Source organism: Neophocaena asiaeorientalis, unplaced genomic scaffold (assembly GCF_003031525.2).
Source record: "Neophocaena asiaeorientalis asiaeorientalis breed wild unplaced genomic scaffold, Neophocaena_asiaeorientalis_V1.1 scaffold344, whole genome shotgun sequence".
Taxonomy (NCBI): Eukaryota; Metazoa; Chordata; class Mammalia; order Artiodactyla; family Phocoenidae; genus Neophocaena; species Neophocaena asiaeorientalis.
Window position 1 is genome coordinate 1,272,469 of NW_020174693.1, and position 26,743 is coordinate 1,299,211.

The 26,743-nt window shown below is 41.1% G+C and overlaps 1 long non-coding RNA gene across 1 annotated transcript in view; it reads left to right on the forward strand.

Moving 5' to 3' along the window:
• The window catches only part of LOC112409031 (uncharacterized), a 222,941-nt gene that overhangs the window by 103,586 nt on the left and 92,612 nt on the right, over positions 1-26,743 (forward strand). The gene's annotated exons all lie outside the window — the stretch shown is intronic.

The following is a 26,743-nucleotide window of genomic DNA, read 5'->3' on the forward strand; positions in this document are numbered from 1 at the left end:
TTACCCAATCCTCTCCTACATTTTTTTCTTTGCAACACCACTGCCACCTTGGTCTAAGTCATTGTTTTCTTTTTTCAGGTCCCTCTGCTTCTTCTCTTTTTCCTCATGAGCCACACTCCACACAGTAGTCAAAGTGACCTTTAAAAAATGAAATTAGATGGTCAGATTATGTTATTTCCCTGTTTTAAACCCATTACAGACTGAATGTCTATGTCTCCTCCAAATTCATATGCTGAAGCCCTAACCCCCCAAAGTGACTGTATTTGGAGGTGGGGTCTTTGTGGAAATAATTAAGGTTAAATGGGGTCATAAGGGTGGGTTTCTGATCTGGTTATAAGGCTTAGTGTCCTTATAAGAAGAGGGATCAGAGAGCTTATTCTCTCTCTGCACACATACCACAGAAAGGCCATGTGAGCACACAGCGAGAAGGCAGTGGTCTACGAGTCAGAGAGAGGGCCCTCGGCAGGAACCAAGCTGACTTGATCTTGGACTCCCAGCCTCCAGAACTGTGAGGAATAAATTTCTGTTGTTTATGCCACTCAGGCTATGGTATTTTGTTATGGTAGCCCAAGCTGACTAATACAAAGCCCTATAGTGGCTTCCCATGACCCCTAGAGTGAAATCGGGGCTCTTCGCCATGGGCCCCGTCTCTGGCCACATCACCTCCCTTTCTTATCTGCTTTGCTCACTGCAAACGGAACACTTCAGACATCCCACTCTTTCTCAGTGCAGTGTCTCTGCCTTCACTGTGGCCTCTTCTCAGAAAGTTTGGTCCTTTAGATCTTAGCTCAAATGTTAGTTCCTCAGAGTGGCTGTCCCTGTAACCCTCTCTTGGTAGAATTCTGCCTCCCCCATTGTCCTCCATCACTTAGAATTATATATTTATTTGATTGTGCACTTTCTGTCCTACTTGACTGTAAACTCCATGATGGTAGAGATACATGTCTTTTATACACTGTTGTATCCCCAGTGCCTACCCCAGTACCTGGTGCCTAGTAGGTACTCAGTGACTATTTCCTGAATGAACAACAGGCTGATATCTGAGGGGCGTTGGTTTTGGTGTATTTCACATAGGCTAGGAAGCCAGAGTTCCACATCCTGGACCCAACTCTTCCCTTCACTTGCTGAGTGCCTTGGGGGTATCCTTTGCTGGTGACATATGTGTGCGTTTGCTGTAAGAGGGAAAGCAACATTAATCCAGCTTCCAGGAAGTTGACGATGAATGAAACGTGTGTTTCTTTCAGAATGAATGCTAGCTATCCATTTTAAAGACAACGATGCCATGGTTGGTTTCAAATAAATAGTGATGTTTATGGTATAAAACCAGCTAGGTAACATTTACGGTGAGTAGTTTCTTGCTCCATAATGATCACCTTGGAAATAATTCTAATAATGTGGTACAAAAAGATGTATTTTTTGTGGTACAGAAAAAATGAATGTTTTTCATTCATTCTAATTTCTCTTCAATTTCCCAAAGCCAGTTTTATGAGCCTGAATAATGCTGCTACCTTAAAAAAAAAAAAAAACCCAAAAAACCCCTTCATTTTTATGTTCCCTAATTAATGGTCTTTAGGGCTTTTAAAAGTCCTCCTGAAAATGGATTTCTCTTTGAAAGCACTAAAAAAAATAGATTGTATTAGGTTTTTCAGTATAAGTAAGTGGGGGGGTGGGAAGTGAGGGGAGAAAAGAAATCCCAATTTTATAGGATAAGATTTCCAAATTTGGGTGCATGGGGAATTGTGTTTTAAGTATTTCACTTAAGCCACTTAAAAGTTGAGTCTGGGTGCAGAAAAGATTGCTTTATTCATGATAGCCCCACTAGAACAATGAGATGCAATAGCTATAATATAGCATGTGTTTTCTCTCTCTCTCCCATAAATGAGGAGGGATATGTTGGCTTCCTCTTCTGTACCCTCTTTCCTTTAGGAAAGATACATTCTCTCCCCTAAATCACAGTTGAGACCTGCCTCATATATTCTGTTCTCATTAGAAATTTCTCCCTGCAGAGAGGCAGAAGCCTGTTTCCAGAGTGCTCAGCGAGGCTGAATCAGGGATTCCCCTTGAACCATATCATGCCCACTAACATAGGTAACTCACATATTCTCTTAGGGGTCCCGGAGAAATACTGCTGAGGATGTCCCACTCAGCTTTCAAAGCTCAGTTCAAATCCCACCTTTTCCACAGTCTTCTCTCCGGCACGTGTCCACCTGCGTAAGTCATATTCAAATGCCTACAGGTGCCAAAGAGAAACATAATTTTGTGATTTGGGCAGATAAGAGACAATAGAGAGTGGTGTGGCCTGTCTACAGAAAGTATTTGACTCACGTAACAATATTCAATTATTTTCAAAACCTCGGATTGCTGGCTGGATTTGCCCCTCAATGATGGATCATGATTTCTGTTCTACCGCAATTATTAGTCTTAACTCGTTTCTCACTTTGTATAAATTTTGGCATCTTAAATTCTGGGGGCCTAGGCCTAAACAGTAGTTTTCTCAACTATACTGCAGTCTCTCCAGGGAAAGGGATTTTGCCTTATGTTTGTTGCGCTGATGGGGATTATTAGCCTATGGAGCTGCCCCAGTGCCCACCATAGTGCCCGCAGCAGATGCTCTTTGATTTTATGTTTATCGGTTGCTTGATTGATACATTGATGCCTGTGTGTGTGCTGCATTATGACTGCCCCCAGCTTGCTGCAGTGCATTTCCCCAAGCGTGTTCTGCTTAATGAAGGGCTGCTGCATGAGGAGTTCCATGGTCAAATACTTTGGGGAAAAGCTGAGTTTAGCAAGGTTAAAGTTTAATAGTTTCCTTTACTGCAGGATATTTTTTATAGCCTAAAAATGCTAATAAGCACCATGCTTTTTTTTTTTTTTTTTTTTTTGGCGGTACGTGGGCCTCTCACTGTTGTGGCCTCTCCCGTTGTGGAGCACAGGCTCTGGACGCCCGGGTTCAGTGGCCATGGCTCACGGGCCCAGCCACTCCACGGCATGTGGGGTCTTTCTAGACCAGGGCACGAACCCGCGTCCTCTGCATCGACAGGTGGACTCTCAACCACTGCGCCACCAGGGAAGCCCAGCATCATGAATTTTTAAAAGGGGTATGATTGAGATTGTGATTGGTGTTATCAACCCCATTCTAAAAACTACATTTCCCAGACCCCCTTGCAACTAAAATCTGGTTGAGAATTCAGTTCTGCCAATCACATGCATTCCTATGAAATTTGGGAAGTAAAAGTGAGATGCCGGCAATATTCCTGCTGTTGTTGAAGCTGGCAAGCAAGGTCATAGGGACATTATTATTTATAGGCAGTTTTGGCTTTGTCATGTGACAGTAGCAGCTTCCAGACTTCAGTATTGTGGAGACAGTGATGGGCTCTTGGACTGAATAGCCTGGGGCAACTCATGACTTCTGCTTCTCCAGCCCTTCCAAAAATTTTGTAATCACTGAATTTCTCATATTAAATTCCTTTTCTGCTTGAAACGCTTAGTGGTTTCTGTCTCCTATACTGAACCTCGGCTGATACAAGGGATATAATGTGTGTGTGTGTGTGTGTGTGTGTGTGTGTGTGTGTGTGTGTGTCTTATTAGTTCAGAAATGCTTTTGTTTTCACGGCATAGCTCTCAAAACTATGGTCCTTCAGGAAAAAATTTGGGAAATTGTCTATGGAAGAAACACTGAAATTAATATCAGAAGGCCTATGTTAGAGTCATGACTTCATTATTTACTTGGTTGGGGAGGGGATATCCCCTCTGAGCCTTGAGTTCTTCTTCATTTGAAATATAAGAGCAATAATTCCTGCCTTGAAGACCTCACAGGATTGTCATGAGAATCAAATGAGATGATGAATGTGAAAGTGGTCTGGAAACTGTAAATTGTTATAGAAATTCAAAGCCTCCTCATTAGTCATGCTGCCATCTACGGAAATGAATGTTAGATTCATGATGCAGGAACATCATCCTGATAAGGGTTGCCTGCATAGTCTGTGGTTCCTTGAAAACACTGGGGGTTTGATAGATTAATCAGTTGGGAGCGAAAATACTACCAGCCTTGCTGAATAGACAATAAACCAAAGGGAACATTCCCCAGCTCCCAAGGTGGCCTCTTTAACAATGGTTGAACACAGACTTCTGTCTGTCCTCCCCATCTCTTCCAAATTAAAGCCTTTGAGGGGGAAACATTCTTAACAGAATCCTTTACATCTTCAAAATAAACCAGAGGAAGTACAGCAAAATATTTTCTTCACTTGGCTTTCTTTTGGTGAGATGGGTCCTTTCATTAGCAGACTGAGTACGAACAGCCCTCACTGTCTACTCCAGGAATTTCCATAACATGGTTTTACAGAAATTTAACTTTGTAATTGTGTGGTTATATTACTGTAATAAAATGACGAATAATGTGACACATGAAGCAGTTTCCTATGTTGAGATGGGAGTCATATTCTTAAATTCTTAGTCAAATTCTTAAAAGAATGGCTCATGTTCTCTATATGTGCTTTCCTACCTATTTACTTCTTTTTTTTTAAAGTGAGATATTTACTTGGTTTATTTTTGTGGTTATATTTGTTTCTAAATTTTATTTTAAATCAGAATAAAGATTCTGATTTACATGCACATAAAGAAAAAAATATGGATGGTGCTTCTAGCTATGAGTTTAGAGGGATAGTCTTAAGTCCTTATGTCACTTGATCTTGCATACAATATTTTTGTGCCTCTTTTTCTTTTGAAAAAACCTCTCGTTTTGGCTACTAGGACATCACTCACTCCTGTTTTTTTGCCTCTGAGCCCTCAGTGTTCTTCCTCCATACATCTGTTAGGTATTGCTCTTCCCAAGGTATCTTTTCCTGGTCCTCATTATTTTTTTTATAGTTTGTGCAAGCATGGGACAGTCCAGTGGATAGATGTCCAGGGGCAGTTTTATATAGATAGAGGTCTGGGCTTGAGATAAAAGATTTTGGGTCTGTCAGCATATTAGGGGAAAGTGAAGACATAGGATTAGGGGAGATTATGTAAGAGTAAGAACCAACCCAGGAAAATCATATTTAAAAGACACATGGAGGAAAGGGTGCTGTGAGGGAGACTGAAAGGGAGCACCCAAAGAAGTAGACAGAAAGTTAGAAGAGGTTGGTGAAATGGAAATCGAGGAAGGAGAGTTTCCAGAAGAGAGAATGTTATAGACACATTAAATAAAGTAAGGATGGGAAAGGATCTGTTGGACTTGGAAAAAGCTCATTAGTGAGGGCACTTTCTATGTGTTAGAGACAGAAACCAGGTTTTCATGAGCTTTGTGTGAGTGGGGGCAGGGCTGAGAAAGTAGAAACAGCTAGTGTTTCTCATCTAAAATTGTGGCTGTGAAGAAAGGGAGAAATTGGGTGGTAGAAAGAGAAACATACTGTATTTGAGATGCGAAAGGCCTCCTTTATCAAGTTCTTTAGGCAAAGTGAAAGGTAAAAAGCTGTTAATTTTATATATCACCCAGTTTGCAGCTAGTCAATAGAAACAGACAAGAAAGCACAGAGAGCCATTAAGGAAAGCAGAGTATGTGAGATTCCAAATTTTCTCATGTTGTGGGTTCATTTCTATTCTTTAAGTTTGATATACGTCCGGTGTTTCATTTCATTTCTTCACAGCATATCATAATTTAATTTTTTCCTTGATGTAGGTATAAATGGAGATGCTAAGGCGTATTTATGTATACAGGGTCATTTCTAGGTACATGCACTAAATATTAATATTTCAATATTCTCTTCCCAGCTCATGAGCCAAGCAAGAAATGCATTTTTCATAGCAATGAATGTTTTTTCTGAAGCACAAGACTATTTGAGTGGGCTCTCTGTGCTCAGAGAAAACAGCATTATTTTTATTATTACATTTTCTTGTAGAAGAAACATTATTTAGAAAACATGATTAGCACGGGGCTGGGTTCTGTATTCTATTTTTGTTCTACCCAAATGCAACTGATACAGAAGCAACAAATACTAATTGAACCTCTATATTGGTGGATTTAATTTGTTTTGGTCATATTGTATTCCCCATTCTCACAACAGCATTCTCGGCTCCTCTGGGACATCATCCTTCTCTCCTTCAGTGTTTGTAAGTCAGTTGGGGCTGACTTTATCTCTGGCTGCAAAGCAAGGCATATGACCCAAGCCAGGCAAATCAGAGCAGTGAATTGTCTTGTCCCTAATGATTGGTTTAGAAGTAGCCCCATGGCCCAATCCAGGCCAACGAGGGCACTGTTAAGGGTTTGGGTAGAATTATGGTGAAAAAGCTCTGTAACTGGGAAGAATTGAGTCTAGAGCTGCCAGCTGCCATTTTGTTCCCTCAAGGAAAGCACCAACCTGAGGATAAAGTTAGCACAAATGAGAGCATAGCCAAGAGATAGAGAGAGCTGGGTTCCTGGTGACAACAGTTGAGTTCTTGCCTCTAGACACACCTAAAGCCCCAGCAAGCCAATAAATAACCTTTGGAGTCACATTTCTGTCCCTGCAGTTGCAAGAGCTCAGACAAATATTCTCACTTGGTGCCACGTTTATACGTGTGACCTTATGCAGTCCCAACCCTGCTGGGTAAGGGTTATTAACTTCATTTTATAGATAAAGGTCACAAAACTGCTAAATGACAGAGTCAGGAGTGAAAAGTCTTAAGTCTTGTGCTTGGTCTGTTATACCATAGCTCTTTCCCACAACGTCTCTCTTTAAGGTTTTTCAAAAGGAATTTACAGTGATTAATGCTATAGCCTGACTTCACCCTACTGAACATAGATTAAGGTAATAGGAGCACTCTCTGATTTAACACTTAGTTCTGCCCTCAGGTCTAAATTTAGTTTATTTGCACTTCCTATGTCCTTTATTTCTTCTTCTTCTTGTCCATATATTAGTAACTTTTTTCTAGACCCCCATTAGAGTTAATAGACCCATGAGACATTTATTAATATTTAAATTATCATTTAAAACATTTATGCCTCAGCCTGACACTGCATATTGATTTAAATCAAACATATATGCAGATGATGACTCTTAACACCTAGCACATAATAGGTGCTCAATAAACATTTGTTGAATGATTGCTTGAGCACCCATAGTATCCACCAAGACCATTTACCTATTGCCTTTATGAATGATTCTTTTGCCATTTTACCTGAGGCAGTCTCTCCTCCACTTGTGCTGTTTTTCATACCTTGTTTTTCTTTTGGGAGTCAAACAATGAGAGTGACCGTGTATACAAAATCCATGCAACTTGGTTTCAGAGAACCTGGGTTCAAGATTCCTATTTGTTATTTAGTAGCTTTTGGACCTTAACCAAGTTATTCACTTTTCTGAGGCTTGTTTTCTTCAAATAGATTGTTTAGAGGATTAAAAGAAATATGATTATGAAGGCTCCATTCAAATATTAATTTTTATTGGCACATTGTACATCCTAGTGGGAAACAAGAGAGAAAGGAAAAGAACTTGCTTTCTCCCAGCAGGAAATCAAGCAGAATCAGTGTATTAGGACAGCTGAGAAGTATAAGGAAAACAGAAGGAACACAGGAAAGTTTTGGTTCGACCCTCTGGCACTTTCACATCCCCTTCACCTTGTTTATTTTTCTCCATAGCACTCAGCACCTTCTAACATACTTAATTTGCATACACATTATGTTAATTATCTATTTTGCCCCTCTTGAATTTAAGCTCCATGGGGCCAAGGAATAATTGGGCACTAACACCGTTTGTCACGTGAATAAAAAATTTGAGAAGTTTATAGGGAAAAAATCAGGTTTAGGAGACTGAAGTAGGGAGAGGAGCAAGAACCGAGGGTATTACTGAGAAGGAAGATAAGGACCACATAAAGAGACTATCTTTGAAAATATCCAGGGTCTGGAGTGGGGAACAACCTTCCCATATTTATTTTCCAAATATATTTTTTGCCCTCAACAAACCTTATTATAAAAGCCACATTAAATAACCTTTACAGTTCAACATTCCTCCCAAGTAGCAATGCATTCCCAGCACAAAATGATGGAAATCTAATCACTATAATATTCCAAGCATTGGGACACCTCAGATCTTGTGCCTCTTCTATTGTGCTCTGCACTCCCTTCACATTGAGCACACCGTGACACCCCTCTCGTGACATCTTATCATGTTTTTCTTTCTTTCTTTTTAAAACCGTAAGACACAATAGAGTACAAGGTTAGCAATTTAAGTAGGTTTTTGCTGGCAAGTAAACAGATATTTCAAGTTCATAACAGATGCACAAGTCCACTTTGGGAGAGGTGCGTTATGGGCTCAGGCGCATCCTGAGAGCTCTTATGATCACATTTCTTCATCTGTTCCTGTGGTGTACACCTGTACAAATTTGGCATGGGCCTGGGTACGGTGTGGGAGAGTCTCAGTTTCAGTGCAAACTTCTGATCTTTGTTCAGTTTTCTGAGTGTTGCAGCTTGTTTTCCTCTCAACCCATGAAAAGATAGGATTCTTAGTGTATCTGGAAGCTGCCTTTGCCCTTTGGTGAAAAGTATTAAATACAGACACTAAGAAATCAACATGGATCAAAGAGCATAGATTTAATTTGCAAGTACTTTAAAGTAGGCAGCAAAAAGATAGACAAAGGTCTTCAGAGTTTTGTGTTAAAACAGAACAAGAGAGAGATTTCACAGGCGGGATAATCTGAGGGAGAGGATTGTCTTGTATATATTATATAAGTCTCTCTTTAGGAGGAGTGTATTAAGATGTTTTGACTTGCAGGTCTCTCAGAACTTCAATACTGGATTTTTCTATAAATACATATTTAAAAAATATCTGATACCAAGTATATGGAAGAGGGAAAAAAAATACTGAAAACCAAAGACTATTTCAAGGCTAATGTTTAGCAGAAGGTTAATTAGCATAGAAAATGTTGAAAGACTTGAGTTTTCGTTCTTGTTTTTTAGCGTATACATTGTGCTCTTCTGTTATGTGTGAGATTGCAGAGTATTGTGCTTTATAGACCTAAAATCGAGACTTCAAAGATATGTATGATCAGACTTCAGTTTCGGCCTTTGCTGTAAGAATAAGGAATGTGGGGTCCCAGAGCAGTGCTTCCTTCCCTTCCTGGAAAGACAAGCAGGATTTTCCAGTGGACAGCCCTGAGAGTACAACCCGAGTAGCTCCCCTTCGGTGCTGCAAAGGTTTGACTCAGCAGGCCTGGAATGTTCAAACCCTGCACATTCCAAAGAAAAGTCAAGGCCCTTGTCTGGGTCCTGAGAGACAACCTCTGAGACCTTGGAATAGGATACCTGACAAGAGTGTCATTGTTTACCTGTGGCCCTGAACCATACCAGATGGTTTATACTCATGTTGTGATTCATGGTGGGGGTCTGGGACCACATGGTATCAGTTTGACCTCTGGAACTCCTGGAGGCTAAGAAACAAAGGTCAGCCACAGGGGTGATCCATGCCTGCGTGGCTGACCCCCAATAACACCTTGAACAGTAAGGCTTCCCTGGTTGGCAATACTCTATATGTGTTGTCACACATTGTTTCTGGGAGAATTAAGTGCTCTCCATATAACTCCACTGGAAAAGGATAGCTGGAGGTTTGTGCCTTGTCCCTCTGCTGATTTAAATCTGTATCCTTTCTCTGTAGTTAACCATGACTGTGAATATAACCGCTTTTCTGAGTTTTGTGAGTCCTTCTAGGCATCAGTGAACCTGAGGGTGGAGTGGGGGACCTTCAAGAGCACCCTTCGTCCAGTGGGAGGAGCTGTCCTTGCACTCACCTTTGCAGCCTGTGTTCCTAACAACTCCTATAAACACCTCGCACCTACATGCAGACTATTTGGCAACCAAACTTGGGCTGTTTTGCCCTGCTTACAAGACCTTCCCATACTAGACCTTTTAAAAGGAGGAAAACAGAAGCCTAAAGCCCCTTTTGTGAATGTAACTGACTTACAGACCAAGCTGGCCTATCTGCAGAATGCTGAAAGATTGGGAGAGAATTGCTGACTTTTATTCTTCAGTGGTCTCTTGCTGTGATACTTCACGCAGCCTCTTGAAGATGGCAGCTTTCAAAAAGTCATTCATCTACCACCAGGAGGACAAATGTGTATATCTCTTTGTGACCTAGGTATCATGTTTCTGTAGGGAGGTGTCAATCAATATCATACTCATTAAAATCACCCTCAAAACAAATGTCGACTTTCTTCACCATTGTCTCCACAAACTTGCATTAGACCTAGACTCTGATGCCACGGAATTTAATATATCTGCCCTTCTTCTTTTGGAGAGGAAGGATAGATACAATAAAAACAAAGAGCAAGGCTGACAAAATTTCACAGGTGACACTAATGGATAGCCAGCACTGAGAACCATATTTTCAATCTAGGCTGATAGTTCTGAAGTATGGTGGCCTGGTAGGATATTGAGGTGGACCCATCTAACTGGAGTAGAGAAGCTTGGAGAGGAGTGGGGCAGGCCTAGGAAGGCCGTAAAGGCCAAGCAAATGTGTCTGATCTTCATACGTAGTTCAGGGGGCTTTCAGTGGTCTCAGGATTCTGCCTTCAACTCAAGTCTTTATTCCAGGTGCAAATGCATAATGGACTATCTTCCTTGCCAGTTCTGCATTGTCTTCTCCCTCTCATTCAACCTACAACTCTCTGTTCCTTCAAACTGAGCTTAAATTCAGCCCCATCCAGGAGCATGATTGGCCTGGCTATAGACTTGGTTATTTCAAAGACTTCTTAGTCATTCTGCGCTCTCTTCACTCCAGAGTTGACTTGAATTTTTGTAGTGGATACAGTCCTGAAGCTGATCTGCGCAGTCGGTTTTGGTATAATGACCCTTTACTTTTCCATACGCTTTCAACATAAAACTGCACATATGTTTCACTGGAAAACTTTTTAGCAACCAAATCCAATCAAATCACATTTATAAACTCAGTAACCTTTTGGAAATCATACCTAAAATTTATTTGAGTCAAGTTTTTCCTGTTGAAATAATAATAATGCAAAAATAAGTCAATATAAATGCAAAACAGCTGTTATTTTTTAAATTACAGTAACTTAAAGTTTTAAAGAAAAAATTTACAGCAGTAGCTTATCTGAACAGAACTCACTGATATTTAAAAAAAAGTCCCAAATGGTTTACAAAAACTGTAGGTGAAATGCATGTCCCTCTGGATGCACAGATTTTTTTTTCTTGTGAAGAATTTTGTAGGCATGGCTCGTTTTTAAAAATGAACAGGGGATGTAGGCTGAGGGAAGAGGCACCACTAGAGTGAAAGCAAGACAAAGATTTAAAACATAACAGTAAATGAACAATTGGTAACCCCCGTGTTTCCACATTTTCTTCTCTGCTTTATCCTCATATTTTTACACAATTAATAAGGGGAAGAACTGGGATTCCAGCAGTTCTAGCTCCACATTTGTGGCTCTTTCCAATTTATCACAACTGTCCTCAGCAGTGCTCATTAATCTTTGAAAATTCTCTTCTTTATATGGTAGACTACTAGATCTCAGTACTATTGCAGGTACTTCTAAATCAACATGACAAAAACAGAGCTCATCCTTGTCCCCAAACTTGCTTCTCTTTTATGACCTGTTACTAGCACTGTCATCAGCTCATATCCATCGTACATACTTCAGTGCACATTTGAGTCTTCTCTCTTGCCCAGCTCCTATATCCATTCATTCTCGTAGATTCTCCTCTCACGATGCCTCTCAATCTCTACCCTTCTTGTCTTCTCTGCTGCTGCCACCTTGGCTCAAGTAGTTATTTTATTGATATTTATTTTTTGTTTGTGCACCTGCAGCAGCTCTTAATTGGTTCCCTAGCTTCCAGTTCCTCTCTTTCTTCCAGTCTCTTCTTTGCAGGGGAGAAACTGTACGTCTGTTCCTCTTATACCTGGAATACGCTTTCCCTGTCAAACTGACACTAGGCTTGTTCATGTGACTTGCTCTGGCTAATGAAACAGTAAAAACTTGACTCAAGCAGAGGCTTAAAAAAGCTTTTTTTCTCCCCTTTGATCCTCTTCATTTTTTTCTCTGAGGACATGTACAGGGAGTTCCATTGGAAATGAGACACGTGAAACAGAGCCAAGTCATGACCCATGCAGATGCATAATTGAGCCAAGCTGAGATCAACAGAATCATTCAACTGACCCTTAGACATGTGAGAAATTATTAATGGTTGCTGTTTGTAGTCTGAGTTTGGGGTGCTTTGTTATGCAGCAATAGCTACCTGATAAATCCACTATGCCTCTTTCTGAAATACTCCCATAGCACTTTGTACATACTGTTATAGCATTCATTATGTCTGATTCTTCTACTGGACTGGGTCCTTTTAAGTCAAGGGCTGTATTTTTTATATCCCTAGTATCTAGCACATAACCTAGCACACAGTAGGTTCTCAAGAAATATTTATTAACCTAAGGAATGTAAATATACATCAACTCACCTGTCCCTAATCTATACAAAACAATTGAGTCAAATGTGTTTTTATGGCCATTCAGATTTAGCAAGAGCTTCTGTTTCAGTCTAGTCTGGCTTAATTGTGAAAGAAAAGTATTTTTAGTCTTAAAAATTTTTTCCTTTCAAGCCTTATATTTGGAGATTAAGTACCTTTTCTCCAAGAGAAGGAGCAGTCAGTCACCTCAGCTCCAGTTTATGGTTTGAGACTTCCCAAGGGGAGGACATGTGCTGGATCTTGGATATGGCGAAGATGCCTCCCAGGGTAGGGAAAGTATTGGGATTTAGAGAAAAGGAGGGAGATGAGAGCATGTGAGTGATTTCTACAAAGCCTTCCTTTTCCCTTTACTGTAGACAATGGTAAAATACGTATGGCCTTTTAATTGAACCATCTTTTCCCTCTTGAAAAACCCAAGTCAACTTTCACAGAGAAAACTCAACAGGCAACACTAGTTCCCACGCAGAGAGGTAATAAACGACTATGTATATTTTTGAATCTTTTTCAGCATGTCTGCGCATATATTTGACAGTCTATCAATCTTCTATGATGAGACTTTAGATAACACAGTGAATTTGTTTTTCTGATTTATAAAATATTTAGGCTGTAAAATATTTAAGTTATACTTGTACCTTAAATACCAGTCATTGATTTACAGGTGTATTTTATGGTTATTTTGATTTCCTAACCAGTGGCAAGTATGTTTTTGTGTGTGTGTGTGTGTATGTGTGCATGTGTGTGTGTATATATATATGTATATGTGCTATATGTGTATATCCATATTCACATATATAATATGCACATTATATATTCACTATTCATATATATAATATACTATGTAATTTTAAGGTCCATTGTCTCAGCCTCTACCCCCTCCTCCCAAGCCCACAGCCTGCCTAGTAGAGTGTTGTATTCACACAGACATTTAGTAGATTCACCTACCATTTCTCAGCCAACCCCACCTTCTGCCCCTTTGAAGTTTCTGAAACAATAGACATTCCTATCTTCAATCTTCTTGGTACCAGAATTGGCACAATATTTGCTACACACTTGCACACTGACTAATGGCATCATCTAGGGAAGAACAAGTAGCAGATTCATGCACTTCATTTCTTTTCAGGCTTTATTGCCAAGGCTAATTGCTTATTTAAGTAAATGCATCTGACTTGAATAGCAATTCAGGATGTTTTGGGATAGTTTGAGTATTGAATTTCACAGGCAGTACCAAGACTAAGAAAATCCAGGTTAATGTCCTGAAAACTTTTAATCAATACAGAGGCCTTGCCTTGCAGAAAGAAATTTGCCTTGGCAATAGACAGACATAATCAAGTGCCCACAGAGGTCAGACAGGTAACAGAAATCAGATAAGAAGGTGGGCATTGTGGTGACTTGGGGCTGGCCCAGTGGCCCCTCCTGACTCTGCTGTGATGTGGGAACAGGTCCAGGGTGGCCAGATCATCCAATTTTTAAAGCCAAACTGGAAATTCAAATTTTATTTAAATGTGAAATTTGAGCTTCAATTGTTGACAACTAGTTCAAGAATATGAATTATCCTCATGGCTATCAGTTTGCTTCCTTTAAGATTAAGAGAAACAGTTAATGGATTTTCCAATTCTTTTTTTTAACTGTAGGAATTAGCCATTATTCTGTTTTGACCTGTGACAGCTGTGTCACAGGGTAAAATGGGAAATTACTTGGAGGGCATCTGAAGCTATGTTTTAAGCAAGTGTCATTTATTTTTGAGCAGAAAATCTGTTTGTATGAATATCTTTGAATATATTTGTTTCCTGTAAATGTAGTGCTTCCTGTAAAATTGCTGCAACTTGTGTTGGACATGCCTGGGAAAATATCACCTTTTGCGAGTGGGGGCTAACCAGCTAGTGACATAGGGACTCCTCTGACTCAGCAAGACCCCCCTCACATGGACGGTTAAGGCCCAGGTAAAACAAGGCCACAGCTCAGTGGCTTAAGGGGACCTTGGGGAGCTGTAGCAAGGGACAGCTGGGAGAACTCACAATGTACCCCAAAGAAAATACCTACCAATATCCTTTATGGTAGTGTGTCTACAGATAGTTACAGTCAAGGCTAGTTTTGCGGTATAAATTTGCACAGAGTTGGTCTTTACCTGGTTCACACTGATACAATTGATCAGTTGGTAAATATGATCCTGTGTCCCTGGAGTGTCCCTTGTTACCCTGGCCACCCTGATCCTTCTTCTGGACCCCTCAGACCTCCTCCAGCATCTAGGCACTAACAGGTTAATGCCTGTCCCTGTATTGCAAAGGGCAGAGTCTGTTCTCTTTGCCAGTTTGTCCAAGCCATACCAATTTTTAAATATCTAATTATTATTTTGGAACACGTGAACCAGAAATGCCAGGACTCCATGAACAGCAGTGTGGTTCAGATATTACAGTGTTTTTCCCTTACTGCTTTCCTTTGGTAGCCATGGGCTATAGGGAAGCCTGAGACGAGTGTGAACAAACAGCTCAAGAAACACAACATATATTTTCCTAAAAGCCAGAGGTCTTTGTTCCAGTCCCAGTATAACCAATATATGGTAGATGCCCTAAGGCATATTTCAAAGGTTTCATCTCACATTTTTCTGTTATTGGAAAATTTTGACTGGGTAATTTTAAAACACAGATTTTTCCCCCTTGCAAATATGCAGGCTCTGCACACACACCCAGAGGTAGCTGTGAAACAGTTGGAGAATTCCCTGTATTCAGTGACCTCAAAGTCACACTTCAAGCTGTGCCGTGGTCTCTTGCTTGTACAATAAAACATATATGAGTCGTGACTGGCTGCAGAATTAGGAGCAGGTATTTAGTGTTTTGATAATCTGGCATCATTAATTTTGGTGGTTGCTGTACATGTTTCTATTTTTGTCTCCAGTTAGAACCGTCAAGAAAGGAGCCAACCAGATTTCTGCAGACGCTTTTGTAAAACTCTCATTTGCAAAATCAAATGTCCAAGACAGTGATCACACTTTCACAGTGATGCATGCCTATCACGTGCTTTCCCATAAATGACCACCCAAGAGCCTGAGCAGAGAGCAAGAAGGAAGCAGGAAGTGGGAGAGAAAGTAATGAGGCAACAGAGCTTGGCTTTCACAAACAAGCCTTTTCTCTGATTGCTCCCTCCTGTTGCAGCCACCATGGCAGCAGCAGCAGCCCCTGACCTTAGCCGCTGTGGTCTACCTGGGTAACAAGGAGCCACACACATCAGCAGAGAGAGGAGCAGGACCTGCATGGACATAAACATCAAAATCACATATTGTTGTCTGAAGATTGTTAGGGGTGGAATTGTGGCTTCCAAATTCATATGTTGAAGTCCTAACCTTCAGTAACTGAGAATGAAACCTTATTTGGAAATAGGGTGATTGCAGATGTCATTAGCTAAGTAATGATGAGATCATACTGTAGTGGGGTGGGCCTTAGATCCAGTATGACTGGTGTCCTTATAAAAAGGGGAAATTTGGACACAGACACACAAGGGGAGCACACCGTGTGAAGACAGAGGCAGAGATTGGAGTGATGCATCCACAGCCCCAGGAACACCAGGGACTGCAGCAAGCCACCAGAATCTAAGAGGAGGCAAGGAAAGATTCTCTCCTACAGGTTTCAGAGGGAGCATGGCCCTGCCAATACCTTGATTTCAGACTTCTAGCCTCCAGAACCATGAGATAATAATTTCTGTTGTTTTAAGCCTCTCACTTTGTTTTGGCAGCCCTGACACTGATACAGAGACCACATCTCAACTGCTGTGGCATGAAGTTTTGAATGTAAGGGTGTGTTACATCTTAGATAGCCCCAAATATCTGAATTTAGGAGCATAAAATCTGTTGGCTCGCTCTGATGTTATATTTTCCTACCTATAGAACTTAACATCAGAGGGGTATAAAAGTTCAGAGATTGAGAGCACTAACTTTGGGGTCATGCTTGGGCTCAATCACTTAGGGGCTGTGTGATCTTGGGACCATTACTCAATCTCTTTACTTTATAGGTTCCTCATCTATAAAATGGGGATAATAATAGTACTCATGGAAATGGGAATAATAATACTTCATCATGGAAGTAGACACGATTCATAAAGATCAAGTGAGGTAAAGCATTAACCCATGTTCATTCAACAACTATTTATTGAATCATGGTATGTGCAGTATTTACAGTCAAGTAGGGGAAAAAAACAAGAAAAAAGACAAAGAAAATAATGACAAACTCTGACAAAGATTGGGAAAGAGACCAATAGGGTCTTCAAAGAGAGTAGAAATGGGGGGGGGGACCTACTTTAGATAAGAATTTCAAAGACTGCTTCTATGAAGAAGTGAAATTTGACCTGACACAAAATATGAACAAAAGGTGTTAGCTGGGTGAGGAGTTGGGGAAAGAGATCATAGAGGAATCAGCCTGTGCAAAGGCCCTGAGGTAGAAAGATCACGGCATGTTCAAAAACTGTTTGTTATGGTATGGGGTGGACAGCTGTAGTAGTTTTCTGTCATTGCCATAACAAATGACCACAAACTTAGGGGCCTAAAACAACATCCATTTATTATGTAACAGCTTCTGTGGGTCAGAAGTCTGGGTACAGCTGAGTTCTCTGCTTGGGGTCTCCCAAGGCTGAAATCAAGCTGTCAGTCAGGTTGCAGTTCTCATCTGGGGCTCGGGGGGCTTCACTGGTGGTTGGCAGAATTCATTTCTTTTTCACACTATCCATGTGTCTCCTTCCATCCTCAAGCCAACAACAGCAGGTTAAGTCCTTCTCAGATTTCACTTCTGTACCTTGCCTGTCTTTGCTTTTAAGGGTGCATGCGATTTTATTGGACCCACCTGGATAATCTATGCTACTCTATTTTAAAGTCAATTGATGAGTCGCTTAAACATATTTACTGTAACATATTCATGGGAGTGATGTCTCATCAGATTCATAGTCTCGGATTGGGGATTGGGGCATGGAATCTTCCTGATAGCTGTAATTCTGCCTACCACAAGGTATGATGACTATGGAGAGGAATCTAATGATGTAGGGACTTATGGTCATAATGAAGATTTTGGAATTTAATTTAATGGCAATAATTATAGTGATAACTATTATCATGTAACTACTATATATAGTATCTATTTATTAGCACTAAGTACTCTGCCAAACATTGTAAACATAATCTCATTTGATCCTCCTAGTGGCCCTTTGAGAGAAGTACCACTATACTCAATTTACAGATGAGGAAACTGAGGCTCAAGTGACTTACCCAAGACCAAAAATCTCCTGATGAGTCCATATTTAAACCCAGATCTGTCTTGTTCCAAATTCATTAGCATTTTGATTTAAACCCCACCCCCCCACACTTAGACTAGCTTTTAAGGTATATATCTTTAGAGGTTTCAACCGGATATTTTCTGTTCTTATGGGCAAAAGCATAATTGCATCTAACTAGTCATTTTTCTGTTTGAGTCTCTTAACCATGCACAGGAGGAGCTTGGTAATTCCAATCATTAGGTCATAGCCCAGGACTAGAGTAGATATGGCACCTTACGTGTGAAAGAGAGTTTTAAAGAATCACTGGAGCTCAAAGGAAACGAGGAAAGCTTGCTCAATTTTTTATATGCTTTTCTCAATATTTAGTTGGTGGAATTTTAATTTTCATGGGACCAATTTGTTCCTGAATACGATCTCCTGGTTTGCCTTTGGATATACATACCTTGATTTTGGTTGAGGGGTTTGAGCTTCGGAAATTTTCAAAGTAGATAGCAAGCACACACGAGTAAGGCAGTGTTTAATAACAGCGCCGTAGCATCTGCATCCTAATGTTCTTCAAGGATCTCATTAATTATCTGTATTTTATTGACAGAATCGTGGCCATTTCTATGAATTGTTTCATAACAGCTAGACAGAACCTTCTAGTCCAGGGGATTGTAAAGGGGCACATTATTACTTGACGCTAGAGAATATGCCCTGCTCTTATCCCATTGGCCTTCCTGTTCTCCTCTTGGTCCACCCTTCCCAGGACAAAGTTCTAGGATCTGTCTCCATGTTGGGGACAAGAGGTGACCATTCACATATTTGTCCCTACTTCCCATCAGCTGCCTATACACAGTGATCTCTGTGCTTTAGGATCTTGGCAGGAAATATAGAGGACTATAGTTGTGGAGCACACCTGCAGAGGGTAGACAAACCTTTTCCAAGTGCCTGGGGAGAAGATGGACTCTGCTTCTCTCTGGGAAAGCAGGTGGAGATGTTGTAGAGGAAGAGGGAATAGGGGAATGGCATGTCCCACTGACTGGAGCCGCCTCTGTCCTGGGAGATTGCCCGGTGGGTGTACTTTGCAGAGATGATCTGGACCCAGTCCCCAGGCACCTGCTGATTCAGGGCGACTCATCATTAGTTAATATTTCAGTGCCCATTGGGTGCTGCTTTCCTGTGCTCACTGTAGCTCCAGAAATGCTTGCTTGGGGATATGCTGCTAGAACCCAGAGCTCCAGGAGAGAATAAGAAACAAGCATGCATTCACATTGTTCAAAACCATTTCTTTGCAGCTGCAGTACAGAAACAGGTATCTGTACATTTGAGCCATGTGGGAGGGGAAAGAATTCCACCCAGAATGAAACTTTTTTTGCCAAATTTCTTGCTAGTCTTTCCTATACAGGGGGTAGGAAACATTCCCAGAAAGAGAATGCCAAAGGAAGTAACAACAAACTAAAAAAGGGCAATTCATGAGGGAGCAAGATCTTCAACAAATGAAAAAGTGTAAATGCTAATATTCCAGCAAATTAGCTCCTAGAGAAGCCCTTAGACAGAACTGTAAGCCGTTACAATTAAGGATTTGGAAAATATCAGTATTTAATTAGAGTCTCTTTTCTTGGTGAAATACTGTTGTTTTGCTGTAACTTCAGGTGTAAACAGCTAAACATACCCATTTCAAAAACGTGTTTTGTTGCAAGCCTAGAATCTGTGCTAATGTTAATTTGCTTATCATGGCTTCCTCGCCTGGTGTTTTTGTTTGTTTCTGATCAGAGCTGAATTTTAAGAGCAGTTTTATCGTTAGTTCCCAAATACAGCAATCTCTAGTTCCCAGGCTGTTATAAATACTTCTTCACAAACACTCAGGAACATCCTAATCATTCAATCCAACATCATAAACCTATCAACTTCCCCATTATCTAATAAACACAGTTTCTCTAATATCTAATGCATATTTGCGGCAGTTGTTTTAGACAAGGAGTTTTCAAATCCATTTCCAACATAATCAAATAACGACAATAGCAAAATGTTTCAGTTTTATCACTTAACAGCAAACATTTTAGAAATTGGTTTGTGCCACCTGAAACGCAGACTTAAAAAAAGAATACAGCATTCACACAGGGAATGCCTAGCGCCTAACTCAGGATCAGTCTTAAGCCCCACTTTTCGCACCTGTAATTCCTGACAACAGATAAACGTTTATTCCTTTCCCTGTATGGGGCCGCGTGTAACTCAAAATGTTTTCCTGCTGTGATGGAGAAGATGAGGTATTATCAAGACTAACACTACAATTTAACGCTTCAGAGGAGCAGTGTATATCATTACTCCCTCTATAGCCAAGCACACTAATTAATATTTATTGCACCTGTCAAGCCAGAAGCCACGGCCAATCCATTCCTGTGGCAGTTCAATGGGAGACTGGACACCGTATTTCTCCTTGGCAGACATGTTTGGGTCATCAGCAAAGACAGAAGCCCCTTTCCCCAGTGAGACATCGTAAACTCTCTTTCTCTTGCAAAATTAAACCATTAATTCTATTCGTGTTAATTTTTATTCTTGTTGGGGATTGCTGTAAAAAGTAAGAGAGGGAAGGGTGGAGGAAGGGTGAGAAACAGCTACATATTCAGGATCAGCTGTCTAACATATTTATTAGAACAACGGCTTTTGGAGCCCACGACCTTTGCTTTTTATCAGACATCCCTTAAAGGTTACAGACATGTAGGGGGAATGATGGTTATAAATCCTCATGAAGTTTAATCAAAAGTGGCAGACCACCCAGCAGTAAACACGTTATTAAAACTCTTTGGATTAAAACTTTGTTCAGCATTGTCAACAGAACTCCATCATCAACAGGTAGCTGGCAGCAGAATTAATTAAGCGAGGGTGAAATAATAAATGGATTCTGATATCGCACCTACAGAAGGAATTTGGCACTCAGAGCGGAGAAGTTTATACCGAGGCTGTGAATCATTCTGCAGTGCATCTGAGCAAACCCAGCATGGCTGTGGAACAGAATTTACTCAAAAATTTAATTAGGAGAACATGTAAACGGTACTAGAGAAAAGTAGGGCACCAAATGCTGCTTTATTTTACTTTTTTGCTAATTCTATCAGGAGCACCTGTGTCATTAGAAACTGCATGACCCAAACTGCCAAGCTTTTGACTAATAAGAGGAATACCCATGAACTTTTCACTGAAGATTATTTAGTCCATTATATTTTGCCTTTAAAAATAATTGTTCTTCCCTCGAGGATGATGATATTAATGATGATAATAATCAAGCAACAATAGCAATAATAATAAAAGAGCCAGAATCTTCTGAACTAGTATGATGCCCCAGGCACTAAGTGCCTAATGTTACATATGTTATCTCATTTAATTCTTACAACCCTTTGAGGTAGGAATTATTAGTTCCATTAAACAGATGAGTAATTGAGGTACAGAGGGGTATTGTAACCAATGTCACTCATGCACCCTCTGTTACACTCCAAAGCCGTCCTCCTGACTGCTCCCTTTTCTCTAGGATATAGGTTTCTTTGGAGGGCAATGGGGGTAACTGTGGGTGGGAATTCATTTATATGACATAGAAGCCCCTCTACAATCACCCTGCTGCTTGTCCCCTGGCTCCTGTGTAGGTCATTGTTTCACCTTGGCGGTGTTCTTCATGTCCCGATCTCTGATTTCTAACTCGTTTCTATTTTGACTGTCCCCATTGTCTCTCCAGGATTCTTGATGGCTCCCTGGCGGTCTTCTCTATTACTCACTCGTGGTAAGATCCACACTTCTCAGTTCCTAATGCAATTCTGTTGGAGCCTTCCATTCTCTTATTCCATTTCTCTCTCCCTTAGGGCCTGGCACATCCATTCAGATGCTGTCTGCAGAATTGTTAATTATCCTTTCACAGTGCATTATTGCAGCACCAATAACGTTTAACCATAAACACCTTTCGGTGTGTCTGGGGGCTTACTGCTGCTATAGACTTTGAAAGTCAGTATAGTGATTTTTTTTTTGCTGTACGTGGGCCTATCACTGTTGTGGCCTCTCCCGTTGTGGAGCAACAGGCTCCGGACGCACAGGCCCAGCGGCCATGGCTCATGGGCCCAGCCGCTCCGCGGCATTTGGGATCTTCCCGGACCGCGGCACAAACCTGCATCCCCTGCATCGGCAGGCGGACTCTAACCACTGCGCCACCAGGGAAGCCCAGTATAGTGATTTTTTTTTTAATTTTGGGGGGTGGGCAGGGGAAGGTCAGTGATGACTTATTTGGAATTGATAGTGCCCTAGTTTGAAGAGAGGTTCTTAAATTTGGGTCCAATGCTGAGAAGACTGTACAGAGTAGCAGTTAAGATGACTAGGCTTTAGAATTAGACTGAATTTTCCACTCATTGAGCTGGCCAGTCACCTAATGCCCCAGCCTCAGTTTCGTCATTGTAAAATGGAGATATTTATTCCCCCTTCACAGTGTCTACTGACACCGGGTTGTGGTGAAGGAAAGTACAGCGTATATTGCAGGGTGCCAAGCAAAGAGAACAGACAGCTCATGCTCAAAAGACCTGAAATTCCTGATGGCTTTCAGGGCCGGGGTTTTAAAGGCAGTGTGAGGGAGGGGGGCTGCAGGGCGCGTGATCAGCTCATGCACAATTCTCGACTGGTTGGCGTCAAGGTGAAGTCTCAATCATCGTCAGCCTTCTGGTTTCAACCAGCCTAGGGTCTGTGTGCTTGCGGTCAGCAGCTTCCATCTGGTGGGGGTCTGTTTCCTGTAATAACTTAAGAACGTGCGTCAGGCCTTTGTATCTTCCCAGGAACTGGAAGCTTGGTGATTCTGCCATGTGGTGGATTTATAGTCTAAATTGTTTCCAGTTTCCAGATCTAACACCTATTCTTTGTTTCTCCATCTTCGTATTTCCTAATCATTAACTCTTTTTAAAAATATATATCAAAAAAATTTATTTCGCAGTGTTTACAACAAGAGAAAAACAGTTGTACTAATCATTAACTCTTGAGTCAGCCGTTTGAGGCCCAAGGGAGGCCTGGAAGACTAAGGCAAAAACCTTTTACTTCAAAAGACAGGGAAACAGGGGCATGTATATGGTTTCATTCCCCCCTTTTCTTTGATACCCCTCAACCTTGAGAGGAACAGTTTCAGGAAAAGAAATGGAGTAAAGTTTTGGATCATAAACTTGGCAGAAGAACTCAGTTTTAGGGGGACTCAGTTTCAACCCTAGACCTACCCAACAGGAAATTCTGGGGGTGGGTCCCAGTCATTGTATTTTAACAGGCCCTCATGTGATTGTGATGCTGTAATCTTTGGGGACCACTGGTCTGTGTACCAGTGTTTCTTGTTGACCAAAGTTACATTTTGTTGGCTGTACATCTGTTTTTGCCTTCCCCTCCCTGTCTTCTGGATAATGATTATGCCGGCTTGTCCACCATCTTTCTCCTTTTCATGCTTGGTGTCTAGGGTAGAGAATTCAGCTGGTTTCCCTATCCAAAGTAAAATTTCAAGTGGGAAACTTTGCTCCATTACTGGCTCACCTAATAAATGTCTCCTGCTTCTCCACGCTGTTCTAGTGAAAATTGTAGGATCCTCTGGGTAGGAGCTAATTCTATGCTCTGTGGATTGTCTATCTCACTTTTTACTCCTAATGATGACTCCTAATAATAATAATTACTGAAAGCTTTTCTTTGACTTGATTACTGCTTCATGCTGGCGAAAAAATATCCCTTCCATTTTTCTTTCCTTTTCTGAGTCCTGACAAATGACTATTACCACGTTAAATCATTCACCTGTGTAAGCAAAGCTTTTTATTTATGTCTCTGATGTTTGTTCTTTAATATCTTTAGAAAAACATAAAAATTGTATTAAATTCTAAACAGGAACATTCACTTTAAACAAGTGTCAGTGGCTTTTTCCTTTTACTTGTTTTGCCATATTTAATTCAACCCTGGAAGACCAGTGTACACATCCTTTCCTCCTCATCTCTGTTTCACTGTTGAGTGAAGTGTTTTGAATTAATTTTGTTAAATTATTAATAGCTCATGACTGGAAAACATTCCAGCATTGGAGTTTATGTTGCACCACGTGCTGTGCACTAATATGGCAAATTCCATGCACACGGATGAATATGCGGCTACCGGTTAGGTGAAGTGTTGGCCCCTGCCTAACCTGTAATGAATTCTCTGAAGACAAAATTTAATAATGAAGTAAATATTTTATTTTCATTAAATCAGGGCAGTTTCCTGGAAGTCAAATGACTAGAGTTAGAGCATGCATTGGGTCATTCATTTATTCAACAGAAATGTGCTAGGCACTCTATTAGGCAATGGGAATACAATGGGGGTACAAGGAGGTACTGGCTTTGCCCTTATAGAGCTTACAGTCCTGTGGGGAAGACAGGCATTAATCAAAGAATCACCAGAATAAATGTAAAATGATAACCCTGATTAACAACAAAAAAAAGAAAAACGGTATGTAAGTGTGATCATATGACAGGGAGATTGACCTAGTCTTCCCTGGGAAGTGGTTGCCCTGAGGTGAGGCAGGAATGTGATTTATTTCTGGTAAGGGGGTGGGATGGTCATGGGAAAGGGCACTTCAGGCAAAAGAAATGACATGTGCAAATGTCTTGTCACAGGAGGGAGTGTGGCATTTAAGGGGGGTTGAGAAAAGATGGCTAGGGGTCAGGGAAAAATGGGGAACCATTGGAGAGTTTAAAGCAGAGGAAGCTGTAAGTAGATTTAAGTTTGGGTGAGGTCACTCCGGTTGCAGCGTGGAGCATGGATTGTCAGGATGGCTGCTGGCAGGCCAGCCAGCAAGCTATTTCAGGAGACATAGCATAGAAGGGCTGGATTGGGGTGGAAGTGGCAGGGACAGAGAGAATGAATGAATGTAAAGATAATTACGAGACGGGGCTTCCCTGGTAGTACGGTGGTTAGGAATCCGCCTGCCAATGCAGGGGACGTGGGTTCGAGCCCTGGTCCAGGAAGATCCCACATGCCTCGGAGCAACTAAGCCCGTGTGCCACAACTACTGGGCCTGCACTCTAGAGCCCGTGAGCCACAACTACTGAAGCCCACACGCCTAGAGCCTGTGCTCCGCAACAAGAGAAGCCACTGCAATGAGAAGCCAGCACAGCACAATGAAGAGTAGCCCCCGATCGCCGTGACTAGAAAACATCCGTGAGCAACAACGAAGACCCAATGCAGCCAAAAATAAATAAATAAAATAAATAAATTTATATATAAAAAAAGATAATTATGAGGCAAAAATGACAGGATGGTAATGGGCAGAGAGGTGATTCTCAGATTCTGGTGCACATAGGGGTACTGTTCAGTGAGCTAAAAGACCCCTGGAAGAAAACCAGGTTCACCAGGAAAGCTAATGTCTCTTTTTGGACTGTTGAGTGTGGTGCATCAAAGAAGTAGCTGGATATTTGGGTCTGGAGCGCAGAGGAAAGTCTAAAATGGCATATGCACATTTGGACGTATCTGCATTTATGTGGTGACATAACCACAGGCATAGAAGAGAAGTTGGGGGCCTGGATTCCAACTTTAAGGACCAACAACATTCATGCTAAGTAGAGGAGAAGTAAAAAAAGAAGGAATGGCTAGAGGGAGAGAAGGAGATCGGGAGAGTGAGGTATCACTGAAGCTGAGAAAAGAGGGTATTTCAAAGAGCAGGAGTGGCCAAAAGAGTCAAAGTATACCAGAGAAAAGGCCAGCAATGAGATCTACTGGATATGGAGAATTCCATGGTTTGGTTATTTGACATTTGATCTTGGGAAAATAATAAGCGATAATGAACATAACAATGGTTCCTAGAGGATAATGGTGACATGTGCTGTTGAAGTTATCCTCCCTTCCTGATCCCATGCCCATAGAGCCCCGAGAGGGAGGAGAGCAGAGAAGAGGTAGTGAAGTGCATGTCAAAGGACACTTTGGAGGAAGACATCAGGGTTTAAATTCTGACTCCAAACTCTGTGGCTTGAGTGGATTTCTTTACCTCACTAAATTTAAGTTCCTTTATCTGTAAGGTGAACATAACTACTTTATAGGTAGTTGTGAGTATTAAAGATAAATGTGTCAAAATCTTAGCAAGGTACTTGGCCTACAGTAAAGGTTAATAGATAATTGTCCATTCAATAAATGAATGACAGACTTCAAACAAGGGAATAATGTAGAGATGCGCATTTTTGCAGGATGACTATATATATGGCTTCATCACTGGAAGGATGATAAATACAAAGGATGCTCATTTCTGTTACCTTCCAAGGGGGTGCCAATACTGTGCCATAGTGCTCCGCCCTCTGCCCCAAATAGTTTAACTGTTCAATTAATGTCTTTGATGAGGATATAACAGCAATTTTATGAAGTGTACAGATGATAAGATGATATGAGCATGGAAGTGATAGTAAATAAAACCTGTGAAAATAAAGATTATAAACTATACAGAACAAATGGTCTGAATTGAATCAGACAAAAATTTAACAAACATATCTACTCTTGAGTTTAATAAACCAACGATACAAATTCAGGACAGTACAATTCATGTGGCTTTTTGTAAGAGATTTAGGGTTTAAATGGGCAGTGAATTTGCTATAAGGCCATGGTGAGTGACAGCTGCCAAAAAGGCTGTGTGGACACTACTGTAATCAACGTAATTCAGCTTCTCTCTTTTTCCTGGGCACCCATCTAGACTACATTTCCCATCCTTCCTAGTGATGGGTTTTTGCCAATAGAACATGAGGAAAAGATGTGCTTCCCCTGTGGGCCAAGATAGTTAAGAGCACTAAGCCTTCTCCACAATTTCTCTTTTCCCTTTTCATCCATTGGGGCCTTCTGAGGCCCTAGTGTTACTGAGTCCAAGCTCATAATGCTCACCACAAGACAGGCCAAGAAATTGAGAGACAAAGTGTTGGGGCAAGGAATAGCGACTTTATTCCGAAAGCCAGCAGACCGAGAAGATGGTGGACTAGTGTCCAAAGAACCATCTCACCTGAGTTAGAATTCAGGCTTCTTTTCTACTAAAAGGGGAGGGGGTGTTGCTGGTTGTTTCAGACTTCTTGGTGTAGGAATCCTTTGCTCTTG